At 37.4% G+C, this 14,802-nt stretch overlaps 1 protein-coding gene across 1 annotated transcript in view; it reads left to right on the plus strand.

Annotated features, from left to right (window-relative positions):
- LOC121431614 (zinc finger protein 883-like) overlaps positions 1–818 on the plus strand; it is a 31,425-nt gene extending 30,607 nt beyond the window's left edge. The window contains exon 6 of the transcript XR_005972141.1: positions 428–818. The gene's annotated coding sequence lies outside the window, so the exon portion shown is untranslated. The remainder of the gene's footprint in view (positions 1–427) is intronic.
- Positions 819–14,802: the final 13,984 nt, after the last annotated feature.

Here is a 14,802-nt window from a genome sequence, read left to right on the forward strand (position 1 = left end):
GGTTTTAACTGGAACCAATTGGCAACTAGTTTTAAATTGGAACCAGTTCCAATTTCCTTATTGAAACCAGTTGGCCAACTGGTTTCAATTGGTTTTGCTCTAATTGGCTTTAACTGGATTTTGGTCCTGGGATATATTATTATTATTGTATGCAAATGAGGAAACCAATGACATCACCCACATACCAGGCAAAAATTTATTTTGTTATTCTTGGGGGCTAATTTTCACAACTTACTGCCTAAATTTGCAACATTGGATAAGCTTTAAATATTTTGATGAATGAGGATTTCCAGGGCTCATTTGAGCATTTTGAGCAAAACATACTTTTATACTTTCTGCTTTAATAAAAAGTATTGAATTGATTCTTCTTTTATTTTTGTTTTAACTTGATGAATTACAATTGACTTTTTTTATGTATCACTCACAGAGACTAGTCTCCTGCCGAATGAAGATATAGGATGCTTTGATGAACTGAGAGTAGAAAATGAAGAGGTTGTTTTGACTGGATCGAGTGATCGTGAGAGGGCAGACTACACAGGGTCTATGTGTTCATCCATTGAGCATGAAACAACTGCTTCCATGGGAGGAACAACTCTTCAATGTTTATTGTGTGATTGCTCGTTTGCTGATGAGTTCCAGCTGACAGAACATCTCCAACGTTCTCACATCGATGTAGAGTCAGAAGATACCATGATTCACCGTTCACACTGTCAAAAATCATTTCTATCCAATACCGACTTTGTGCAACACGAGCTTGAACGCACAGGAGGGAAGCCGTTTGAATTTAGTTATGCTAGTGAGCATCGTTCGGATGGGCATGTGAACCCAGGACCAAAATCCAATTGAAACCAGTTGGATTTCCAACTGGTTTCAATTGGTTTCAATTGGTTTCAACTGGTTTCAATTGGTTTTAACTGGAATTTAACAATTTCCAGTTGAAACCAGTTGGGCAACTGGAAATCCTAACTGGAACCAGTTGGGTAAATGGAAATGACTTCCAACTGGAAATGATTTCTAACTGGAACCAGTTGGGTAACTGGAAATCCTAACTGGAACCAGTTGGGCAACTGGAAATCCTAACTGGAACCAGTTGGGTAACTGGAAATGACTTCCAACTGGAAATGATTTCTAACTGGAACCAGTTGGGTAACTGGAAATCCTAACTGGAACCAGTTGGGCAACTGGAAATCCTAACTGGAACCAGTTGGGTAACTGGAAATGACTTCCAACTGGAAATGATTTCTAACTGGAACCATAGTTGGGTAACTGGAGATGACTTCTAACTGGAAAGATGGGTAACTGAATTCTAATTGGAACCAGTTGGGTAACTGGAAATAAAACTGGAACCAGTTGGGTAACTGGAAATCCTAACTGGATCCAGTTGGGTAACTGGAAATGACTTCCAACTGGAAATGATTTCTAACTGGAACCAGTTGGGTAACTGGAAATCCTAACTGGAACCAGTTGGGCAACTGGAAATCCTAACTGGAACCAGTTGGGTAACTGGAAATGACTTCCAACTGGAAATGATTTCTAACTGGAACCATAGTTGGGTAACTGGAGATGACTTCTAACTGGAAAGATGGGTAACTGAATTCTAATTGGAACCAGTTGGGTAACTGGAAATAAAACTGGAACCAGTTGGGTAACTGGAAATCCTAACTGGATCCAGTTGGGTAACTGGAAAATTTCCAATTGGAAACCAATTGGAAATTTTCCAGTTACCCAACTGGATCCAATTGAAACCAGTTAATTTGCATATTTTCTGCCAGTGTGCACAGATTAATGTTTTATGAGATTCATCATAATTTACAATGTATCTATTTAATTTTTTTCAATTTGAAGTTCCACACTTTTTTCAGATAAGTGTTTCCAATACTTAGCAGTGAAAACCATGTTCATAAATGTTATAGATTATAATTAAAACAGATTAAAAAATAATTAGTACACCACTAACTGTTACCAAATTACATCAAATAAAAATGCATATTTTGAAGTACTCCAATATGAATATATACATATGAAAGTCTGTATTTTATCAATGCCCTTTACATTGGTATTAATAGACAAATAACACTGCTTCTGTGTTGGCATGAGCAATAGTTAGTGCAAATGCTAATTAGTTTGTAACTAATTAAGTTCATTCCAACTGGAAGTTCCAATTGGATCCAGTTGAAAACCAATTGGTTTCAACTGGTTCCAGTTGAAAACCAGTTGCCTCCAATTGGTTTCAACTGGAACCAATTGAAACCAGTTGCCTCCAATTGGATTCAACTGGTTTTAATAGGGAAATTGGAACAACTGGAACCAATTGAAAACCAATTGAAACCAATAGCCAACTGGTTCCAGTTGCCCAATTGGTTTTAACTGGAACCAGTTGGCAACTGGTTTTCAATTGGAACCAGTTGTTCCAATTTCCCTATTGAAACCAGTTGGCCAACTGGTTTCAATTGGTTTTGCTCTAATTGGTTTCAACTGGATTTTGGTCCTGGGAATGGAGATAAAACGCAAAATGGTGACAAAGGATTTTCTCTGGAACCTTTGAGTTGCTCAGAACGGAGTGAAAGCTTCATGTCGGAGTGTGATTTAGCAAATCATAACCGTGTTGGGAAGAGATCGTATAAATGTTCTCATTGTGGCATACGATTCCCTTCTTTAAAAGATAGAAAATTACATGAAAAATCGCACGAAGAAAGACCTTTTGAATGCCGTTTCTGCGAAAAAAGATTCAAGATGAAACATCATCTTAATGACCACGTTAGATTGCACACACAGGAGAAACTGTTCAAATGTGAACATTGCAACCGGAAATTCCTACATAAGAGGTCATTGCGGTATCATGTTGGGAGCCAAGAATGTACCAAATGCAAAAAGAAATTTGCTTGTATGAACATAAAGAATGATCATATGTCAAATTATCATGGTTATGGTGAATGTCATGAATGTTCGAAATGTGGCAAGTATTTCAAATCCAAAGGTAACCTAAGTCAACATGAATTGAGAATTCACATTTCTGCCAAGAAACAGGGTCATGTCCCTATGACCTTTAACCCTGAATTCCCTGATGGAAATTTACCAGGAGCTCATGAATGTGAGTACTGTGGCAAGAAGTTTACCCGAAAAGGCCATCTAACGAATCACGTTAGAACGCATACACAGGAAAAGCACTTCAAATGTAAATATTGTGGCATGGGATTCATCCTCAGGGGTTCATTGAAAAGGCATGTCGGTGAAACCATGTATGGAAAAACGAAATCACTAGAGTGTAGCAAATGCAAGCAGAAATTTGCATGTGTGGCTATGAGGCGTAAACATTCATGCCGTGAATGTCAGAAATGTGGCAAGAAATTCAAATCCAAGGTTCATCTGCATCAACATTCATGTAGAATTCACAAACAGATGAAATTTAAAGTGCTTTCCGACAAGAAAAGAGGTAGTACTCCTCTAATCATGCATGCTCACAGAAATTTACCAGAAGCTAATGTATGTGATTACTGTGGCAAGAAGTTCACCCGTAAAAGCCATCTCACAGAGCACATTAGAATACATACACAGGAAAAGCGCTTCAAATGTAAATATTGTGGCATAGAATTTATCCACAGGAATTCATTCATTGGGCATATCGGTAAAACAAACAGAAAGAAACCACTAGAATGTATAAAATGTAAGCAGAAATTTGCATGTGTGACCGTGAAGCGAAGACATACATGTCATGAATGTCAGAAATGTGGCAAGAAATTCAAATCACTGAGTCAACATTCATGCGGAATTTTCAGAAAGGAGAAATCCCTCAAAGAGCTTTCCAACAAGAAAAAAGTTGATGCGTCTCTGATCGTGCAGGCTTGCAGAAAGTTACCAGCAACTCATGAATGTGAGTACTGTGGCAAGAAGTTCACCCAAAAATGCCATCTCACAGAACACATCAGAATACATACACAGGAAAAGCGCTTCAAATGTACACATTGTGGCATGGAATTTATCCACAGGAATTCATTCATTGGGCATATTGGTAAAACAAACGGAATGAAACCACTAAAATGTATCAAATGTAAGCAGAAGTTTGCCTGTATGACAAGGAAAAAACAACATATGAGTGTGTATCATGGATATAATTATAGATATCATGAACGCCTGGAATGTGGTAAGAAATTCATATTTAAAAGTAACTTGAAGCAACAAGATGAATTTCCCTCTAAAGAGATATCCTCTGAACACAATAACCTATGTAATTCTACCAAGGAAAATCCAGCAATCCATGAATGCGAGTATTGTGGCAAGACATTCACCCGCAAAGATCATCATGAGGAACACATAAGAACCCACACAAACGAGAAACGCTTTGAATGTGATCATTGTGACATGAGATTTAGGGTGAGGAGTTCATTAATTCCACATTTGGGTAACAATGCACTCGCTTGTTTCAAATGCAAAGAGAAGTTTGCCTGTATGACCATGAAACGTATGCATTCTTGTACATCACAGTATCGTGATGGATATGCCTATGAATGTACAAAATGTGGCAAGAAGTTTGAATTAGATAGTGGTCTAAAGCAGCACACTTGTATCCGAGCCAAGAGAAAGGGGAAAGCCTTCAAATGCGAATATTGCAGCAAAGAATTTTGCTACAAGAGGTGGTATGATATGCACATGGCCAGTCATGATACAGAAATGCCAACCCTCTCCATTTGGTCGGGAGGCTCCCAAGAATTCACCCCACCTCCTGACCTTAGTGAGCCTCCCATTATCTTCCCGGAAAATGGCTGAAAATAAAAAAAAAAGTTTTTTTTAAGAACTGGTCCGATCTGGGCAATCAAAAGCCTTTAAAAGTGTGCAATATCTCCCATTTTTCAATGCATGTTAAATGGACAATCCAGGCTGAAAATAATTTGGTTTAAATAGATAGAGGAGGCTCATATTATTACCCTGGCTTTGCCTCGCAGCCTTTTTCTTTATCTGGTTAAACCATTTCATTTACAGCCTTTAGTACCCCTTGAGGTCCAATATTCACCTAAACTGGAGCAATTATTTGTAGACCAGGGGGGTGTTTCATAAAGATTTAAGTATGACTTAAATCGCACTAAATACTGTCTCGTATCTGAAATGCAACGCGAAATCTAATTGATCAATGCGCAGTAGTGCGCATCCTCTTTGCATGATCTGACCAATGTGATTGTTATTCCTTATGCAACTGGACATTTAAGTGCGACTCTCTTTGTGAAACACCCCCCCCCCCAAATTATTCAAAACATATACTGCTTCTACATCTGACTCTCTTACGTTATCAGTTTGTATTGTCCCTAAAGATTTGATACAAGCGATGTACTTGTATTATGTTATCATAGAGATGAACTTATGGAAACAATCATATTGGATAATGTATATGTTTGATGGATCAAGAGTCGGAATACATGTATGAAGGTTTTAGAACGATTCATCTTATTTTTGTGAGTAAAAAGTGCTCTTCATACAATTTTGTGGTATTTTTTTTTCACTACAGTCTATGAGAAAAAACAAAACCTTGGGCAATTCCAGTTACTTGCACATTTAACACTGTTTGAGGTCCTTGGTGATTTTTTAAGCTATATTTTTCAAAAGTTTGAACATCTTTAGACTGTAATAACATTGCTCTAAAAGCATTTTAATAGTGTTGTGCAGCTCATTTATAATGTTATCATTATCAGCATGAACAGATTTATAGGAAAGTCTGTCTTTTTTTGTATGAAAATGGTGCAAGTACGTGTACGCCATATCTTATTTTACTTTTATAACTCCAGTCATATCAAACATAAAATCATGTGTGTCTATGTTAAATGTGGTTCAGTAGCATTACTTCCTTCACACTATAAAAAAATTAATATTAATGATGATTCCAGTGAAAAATATGCGATATTTTTAACACGTGTGAAACCAAACTAGAATCAAGAACGCTAATCACAATCACAAATTCTACTCTGGAGGTGAATTCCAGTTTAAGTTTCACTAAAATTACAGTACAAATTTTCCGTGTGAATGGTCGGTATGATTCTTAAGACGAAGTGCAATCATCATAACAGTGATTATTCAAGGTTTTTGGTGAAAAGGCCCTTTGTTTTGTAAAAGAATTATAGTTTCAAAAGGACAAGGAATTTCTGGTTTAAATGAGCGATAGAGCATGATAAACTGAGATCAAGAACTAGACCTTTAGTCTTGCTTTTTATGGGAAGAGCTGATTTCATAGTGTCTGAAAAGTTACAGGAATGGTGTCATTAAAAAAGTTATACTCTGTTCAATCATGCTTTTATAATTGGGAAGAGGTGATTGTATACAGTGTCTGGAAAGTTCCAGGAGTGTTATCAGCCAACATTTATTTTCAATCAGAGCTACAAAATTCTTTTAAAAATGAAATTACCCCCTTTGCAGTTTGAGTAATGCAACAAATACTAGAATCAAACTTGAAAGACCAAATCAGGTTTTATATCGTAGTTCTATAGGTTTGCAATAGAATGGAATCTTGATTTTACTATAATTCATTCCAGGGGCAGATTCAGGATTTTCCAAAGGCTGGGGGGGGCACATTTTCCCAAGGAAAAATAAGTCTTCTTTCAAGGGGGGGGGTGCACATACTTCTGTTTTAATGACATTTTTACACTACAAATTTTAATTGTGCCTTTCAAGGGGGGGCGGGCACAGGTCGGCTGTGTTCCCCACCCCCCTGGATCCGCCAATGATTTTATAGGTCAGAATTTTCTTGTCAATGCTAATGTTTTTCCAAATTCGGATCACAAATGGATCGTGTGGTGTATGCCAAGCTATTGAGTCATTCCTGGACAATCCTTACACCAGTTCATCCCAGTGCATTAATTGATGCATGCCATGCACCAATCAATAGGATAGTGCATTAACTTGAGGAATGGCCTTGAAGGGGAAACCTTGAATATTGTTTCACGTCAGAATAAAACTCAATTATACCAATTACCATTCCTAGAACCAGATGCGGCGGAACATCAGGCTCGGACAAAGAAAGTGGAGGGGGACCTTTTGTCTGCCAAACAATACGTGCCCCTCCACTTTCATTATATGAGCCTGACGTTCCGCCGCCTGCCTACAACTTTTCAGACAAACCCCGTACATGTAAGTTATAAATGTATCAGTGTCAGTACATGTTATTTATTTTCTTAAAATATATTTTTGACAGTTACTGTATTATTGACAAATAATGTGTCATTCATGTGCTTGTTATGTAAAGTGGGAGACTGAAACAAAAGTATTGGGTAGATTGATATTGATTGAAGTTAAAGGTCAAGTCCACCCCAGAAAAATAATGATTTGAATATTTAGAGAAAAATCAAACAAGCATAAGGCTGAAAATTTCATCAAAATCGGATGTAAAATATAAAAGTTATGGCATTTCAAATTTTTGCCTATTTTTCACAAAACAGTGATAACTCAGTGACGTGCAAATGAGTCAGTCGATGATGTCAATCACTTACAATTTCTTTCGGTTTTTATTGTTTGAATTATAGAATATTTCAATATTTACGGATTTTAGTTGACCATAAGGACCAACTTGATTGAACCATATAGTATTAAACAATGCTAATTCCACATGTTCAGGGAGGAATTAATCGTATCACTTGACAATGAGGAGAAAATTAGAATATTTCATATAATGAAATACAAAAGAAATAGTGAGTGGATGATGTCATCAGTTTCCTCATTTGCATACCGATCGGGATGTGCAAATTAAGCGAAACTTTAAAATGTCATAACTTTCTTATTTTACATCCAATTTTGATGAAATTTTCAGTGTTATGCTTGTTAGATTTTTCTCTTTTTATTCAAATCAACTTTCTGTTAGGGTGGACTTGTCCTTTAAATGACTACAGCACATCCCGGAAAGAATATCCCTCTGACAAAGGGCTCAATTAATTCCAAAATATGGTAGTATTCTCAATTAAATGTTCAGGACTAGTAATGTCATATTCTAATTTCTATGAAAATTTTGTTGACCTCGCTTCAGCGGTTATCTGCATTGTTCTGAGCATGTTAACCCCCTGCCTTGTTACATCCAGGATCTGAGCAGGGACATTTCCCTGATCTATCCTGGCTGATCATCTAATCATAAACTTGAGCATGGACAGAAGGGCAAGAAATATCCAGAATGAAGTTGTTGTTTGATGACTGATACTAGGGAAATCAGCATACAAACCTGAAAGAAAATTTGAATGATGGATGAGTACTATAAGCTGTACAATGGAGTTGAAGCACAAGTCTATCTAGACTAAAAGCTTCAGTCTCTGTATTTGGTTGTTCTGCTGAACAGCGTTGGCTCCACTCACCATCGTAAATGTTGGAAATTGTTAAATAAATCCCCTGAAGCAACAGTTATTCCTGTCTAAAGTCTATCACACTTTGTGATAGCGAACATTATCAGTGGAAATTGACTTTTTTATTCTCACAAGTACATTTACAGAAAATTAACTTGACCTTAGTAAGTTGTGACGTGTTGTCTCCATCAGTGTGCATTTCACATTATCAAACTTGAATTGGACTGTCAAGCACTGCTGTTGCCTTATGAACATGCCCAAATTTGCGATTTGATGAGCTTTGTTAGATCATGGTTATTTTCCTGATAAGATCAGGGAATTCCCTGTTCAGATTCTGGATGATCCAAGGGGGTTGATAATTATGATAGACAATGCAGATCATACAGCAGTGCAGCATGCAAACTTGGAATGGGCTGACCACTGTTACATAATAGATTGTTTATTCAAAACCATTGAAGCGAGACTCATTGAATTTTTATAGAAGTTAAAGTTATAGAACATAAAATGAGATTCTGAGTTCTACTCATTTCATTGAGAATAATATTCAATTTTGGAATTGATCCAGCTGTATACCAGAGGGATATTTTCTTGGGATGTGCTGTATGTGAAGTGTCAGAGAAGAAGGAAGGGGAGGGGGAGAACCAGAGAAAGAGCAAGAGAGGGAGGAGTAAAGAGTGATTGAAAGTGGTGAGGGGGGGGGGGATAAAGGGGAGGGGGGCAATGAGAGGCAAGCAAAGGAAGAATGAAAGAGAGGAAGGAATAGAGTGATAAAGAGAGGGCTCATGAGGATGCCAGAAAGATGTGATGTGTATTAACGATGGGGACAAAGAGAGGGAACAATTGAGAAGGGAGCTGGACACCAACTCCAAGAAGAGAGAGGGTGGGGGGTTAGTTTTGGGTGCAGTGGCAAATGGCATATATTGTCTGTCTCTCACCCAGCTATCCTCACTATTCTTTACCCTACCACTCTCACTATTATGTCACCCAGCTATCCTCAATATTCTCTACCCTACCCCCCCCCCACTCTCATATTGTTTATCACTCTGTCTCTCACTATTACCCCAGCTATCCTCACTATTCTCTACCCTACCCCCCCCCACTCTCATATTGTTTATCACTCTGTCTCTCACTATTATATCACCCCAGCTATCCTCACTATTCTCTACCCCACCCCCACTCTCATTGTCTATCTCTATTATGTCACCCCAGCTATCCTCACTTTTCTCTACCCCACACCAACTCTCATTGTCTATCACTATTATGTCACCCCAGCTATCCTAACTATTCTCTACCTCCCACTCATCATTGTCTATCACTCTCTCTCAACTATTATATCACCCCAGCTATCCTCACTATTCTCTACCCCACCCCTCCCACTCTCTCTCATCATTGTCTATCACTCTCTCTCTCTCACTATTATATCACCCGAGCTATCCTCACTATTCTCTACCCTACCCCTCCCACTCTCTCTCATCATTGTCTATCACTCTCTCTCTCTCACTATTATGTCACCCGAGCTATCCTCACTATTCTATACCCTACCCCTCCCACTCTCTCATCATTGTCTATCACTCTCTCTCTCACTATTATATCACCCGAGCTATCCTCACTATTCTATACCCTACCCCTCCCACTCTCTCATCATTGTCTATCACTCTCTCTCTCACTATTATGTCACCCTAGCTATCCTCACTATTCTCTACCCTACCCCTCCCACTCTCTCATCATTGTCTATCACTCTCTCTCTCACTATTATATCACCACAGCTATCCTCACTATTCTATACCCTACCCCTCCCACTCTCATCATTGTCTATCACTCTCTCTCTCACTATTATATCACCCGAGCTATCCTCACTATTCTATACCCTACCCCTCCCACTCTCTCTCATCATTGTCTATCACTCTCTCTCTCACTATTATGTCACACAGCTATCCTCACTATTCTCTACCCTACCCCTCCCACTCTCATCATTGTCTATCACTCTCTCACTATTATGTCACACAGCTATCCTCACTATACGTTAACCCCCTCCACCCCACTCTCATCAGCATTTCTTTTCAGACCAAATGCATAAAATACATGAGCTCAATTTATGTTTATTACTAGTCTTTCTTTTTAATACAACATATAATTGGAAGATGATATATCCATAGGAACTTCTGAAAACATGAAAAAACATAATTCAAACAATACAAAAAAACCTAGTATGCAGTGTATTTAGCAGTTGAAATCATAGTCTTCAAGATGTCAATGGCAAATTATTATTTCTTTTTAGAAACTTTACAATAAAAAATGTGTTATATACAGAGAAAAAAGGACAAAGCAGAGCTGTCAACCTTCCAAAGTAAAAGTAGTAATCCAGAAGAGCAAAAGTCCTAATTTTGAAATTAAAGTCAGAGTTTCATATACGCCATGCAGTATTAAAAATTTTTCTGAAGAGATATAAAAAAAAATCCTTGAAAAGAAATAAATCCTCTCTTTTAAAGGCACAGATTCAGCATCATCTCTGCATGGTACTTTTGCATAAATCCACAATAAATCCACTAATAACCACAAGATCGAGTTAGTATGGAACATCTGATATTCAGAGCTTGTAAACAAAGATGCATGTTCATGTGAAAAATGGTCATTGGCCATCCCAAGATGAGCCCCCAAAAGTGGAATAAATAGGGTCAAAAGCAAAATTTGACATGAAAATCATAATATTCATGACATTTTACTAATAGTTGGCAGCACTGATAAAGGATATGGTCATGCATGGTTAAAAGATTCTCTTAAGGATTTCACTGAAAATAAAGCATATTGGCTTTTATTGGCTATCAATTCAGGGTACATATTCTAACCTCTATCCTTGCGTTTCTTGGGTTATACCTGACATTGAATTACAGTATCTACAGTAGGCCCAGTGGCGGACCGTGACCCGTAGCAGACAAAGCATTGGAGGGTCACTGTATTGTTCATGAACACAATGCTGTGCCCCTCCAATGCTTTGTCTCCTCCGGGTCACAGTCCGCCACTGAGTAGGCCCAATTTACGTGTAGATAAATACAAATTTTTACTGGCATAAGATTTATTGATACAAGAAAAAGCACAAAATCCACACTGTACTGCACTCGACCCAGGTGAGGTAAATGGTTACCTGGCAGGATTAATTCCTTGCATTCTCTGAGTGACGGTGATGGTAGCTCGAGCTAAAGCCAGGGTAATATCCTCTGGCAAAAAGCACTTTATAAATCCAGCTATTATTATTATTAAATTCTGTTTTTAATAAGTATATGGAGAACAAAAATTTTCCATGCTCTATTATAATATAAGATGATCTGTGACATGACACATAAATGGCAATATACTGCCTAAAACGTTTGACACAACGAACGTAGAGGGCAGCAACACTTTTGTTGGCATGCCTACCAAATTGTGGCCGTACTTCAATTGTATGTGCCTATCAAGTGGACCTTCCTAATAGCAACACTGATGTGTCTTGCTGTCCTCTATGTTCGTTTGTTTGACACAATTTTCCATTTTTTGTAAAGCAAGTTCAATATTCAAATTCAGCATTAAAGGGATACTCCGGGCTGAGAATATTTATATATCTAGAGTAAATTCACATGACAAGTTGCTGAAAGTTTTCTCCATGATATTCTAAAGTTCTCCACAACTTCCAGATATTTTCCTCATTACAGAAAACTGGGGACTTTACAATACAGTCTTAATCCTTCTGAAACACTTTTTACCAACTTTTTGTGATCAATGTTTTTTTTCAATGGAAATAATTAATGACATAATCTCAACAATAAATAACATTAAATTAAAGACTGATCAATTACAGTAAAAAAAAAAAAGCAATGAGAGAGTTATCAATTTTGGTTAAAAGTAGAGTGAGCATATCGGATTTGTCCGCGTGTCTATGAAATTTTGGTTTATGAGCAATTACTCCGGGGGCCGTTTCATTAAGCTGTTTGTAAGTTAAGAGTGACTTTAACAACTGGTGATCCTTTCTTGTGGTAAATGATATTCACCATTAATTGTTCATTGGTGATTATTTAGTGTGTAAGAAAGGATCACCAGTCGTTCTTAAAGTTGCTCTTAACTTAACAGCTTACAAATGAAACATCCACCTGGCTTATTAATATACAATTTCATAATATGGCTTAATTTCGTAACCAAGTTTCTGGGCCTTGCGAATTCAGTCTCAGAAGTTGAACCTGACTAGAGAGAAAATAGCCGCAAACCTATGCAGTGGAAGCCTCTCATGTTCTGGATTTATTTTGATAATGCCTCCAGACTGATAAGGTTGAATCACAAATTTGTGTGGATTTTTTCCAGTGTTAACATTAATATGACATCTCTTTCAGATGTACGTTTATGACTTTTTTAACTGAATTTCTTCCCAAAATGATGACATTCATAAGGCTTCTCCTGTGTGGGGGTTCTTATGTGTTGAGTAAGATAACATTTTCAAACGAATTTTTGCCCCAATACTGTCATATATGGCTTCGCTTTTGTGGAAAACTTTCATGTGTTGACTTAGCCTATTACTTTCGATAAATTTCTGGTCACAATATTGGCAATTATGAGGTCTTTTGTTCGTGTGAATTCTAATATGAACTTTAGATAATTTTTTTTGTTTTGGAATCGTTGCCACAATTCTGGCATTGCTAAGGTTTTTCTTTTGTGTGAATTCTTATGTGTACATTCAGATGGCTATGATATAAGAATTTCTTGCCACAACGGCACATTAGACAGTGTTTTCATCTTGGTAGAGTGCATCCAGAAGCTCCTTCACAAACTCAAATGGTAAAGCACCTGGCCTGGATACATAAAGTCTAGGATTTTGAGGGTACACTGATACTGGTAAACTACCACCTCACAGGAAAGATGATGAATGTATTACTGGTATTCAATGGAGAATAGTGGAATTCTGCTTCTACAGAATGATATCTCTGAGCAGAATATGTTGCAACATGCTTGAAAATGTCCTAGCGAGCACATGTGATCTGGAAACTCATATCTTGTGTCCACATGCAACATGTAATCAGAAGGGGAACTGATCTTGTGAGACCCAATAGTCAAGATTCTTGGATGAGCCATGTTTCACAACTGCATATCCCAAGGAAAGCAGTCATATGATCTCATGATGGATTTCACCAAAGCTTCCAACCAATTACGTTAACTACTGGTCTTTAAGATCAGCAGCTATGGTACCAAAGGGGTTCCCAACATCTGTACATGTATTTTTTATTTCCTCCATTAGATGACAGCTGTTGTTATAAACCGTATCAAATCTTATTTTATTGATGGCATTGGCATACAGATAGGTATGGGAAAGAAAAGGGTTAACGGTAAAATATATTATTTTCTGAATATTATGTCAAAATCTATCACAAACTTGGATTTTTGTAATAAAGATGTTAAAAGTTCTGCCAGCGAGCAAATTTTATGCCATATACTTTAGCGAGGCGCCTCATTTTTTTGTTCATTACACCACTGATTGATGGCCTCTGAGGAGACCAACAGGATAGTGTCCTGGGCACTTGTTTGTTCCTCATTTTGCAACAAAATGAATGAGGCAGCAGGAAACTCTTGATGCTATGTCTTTCTTATGTGAAGTCTAATATGACCATTTAGATTACTTTTTGAATTGAATTTCTTCCCACAATGATTACATTCATAAGGCTTCTCCTGTGTGTGAATTCTTATGTGTTGAGTGAGAAAATCCTTTCGACTGAAGTTCTTCCCACAGTACTGACAAAGATATGGTTTCTCTTTGGTGTGAACTTTTATGTGAATACCCCTGTTTGAACTTGTGGCGAATTTCTTGCCACAATACTGACATTGATAAGGTGTTTCTTTAGTGTGAATACTTATGTGTCTATCAAGATGACATTTTTGGTAGAATTTTTTGCCACAATATTGGCATTCGTGAGGTTTCTCATTTGTGTGAATTTTTACATGTGTTTCTAGATTACTTCTTCGGCTGAATGTCTTTCTGCAATACTGACACTCAAGAGACTTTGGGTCTCCATGCTCTTTATCATGCCTTTGTATCTCTTGTTTGTGATCTCTGGTGATGTGTCGACTTAGCTTACTACTCGTGATGAATTTCTGGTCACAATATTGGCATTGATGAGCTCTCTCATTCTTGTGAAATTCAATATGACCATTTCGACCATTCTTTGAGTTGAAATTCTTGCCACAATACTGGCACTGATAAGGTTTTTCTTCAGTGTGAATTAATATGTGTACATTCTTTTCTCCTGTATGAATTCCAATGTGTCTACTAAGATCATTTTGTGTGTTGAATTTCTCGGCACACTGTTCACATTCATAAGGCTGCTGCAAAGGGTGGATTCTGATATGAACATTTAAATTATCTTTTCGGTTGAATTTTTTGCCACAATGTTGGCATTCATAGGGTCTTTCATTTTTGTGAATTTTTATGTGTTTTTTTAGAGTACCTCTCTCACTGAATGTCTTTCTGCAATACCGACAT

Source organism: Lytechinus variegatus, chromosome 18 (assembly GCF_018143015.1).
Source record: "Lytechinus variegatus isolate NC3 chromosome 18, Lvar_3.0, whole genome shotgun sequence".
In the NCBI taxonomy this organism is placed as follows: domain Eukaryota; kingdom Metazoa; phylum Echinodermata; class Echinoidea; order Temnopleuroida; family Toxopneustidae; genus Lytechinus; species Lytechinus variegatus.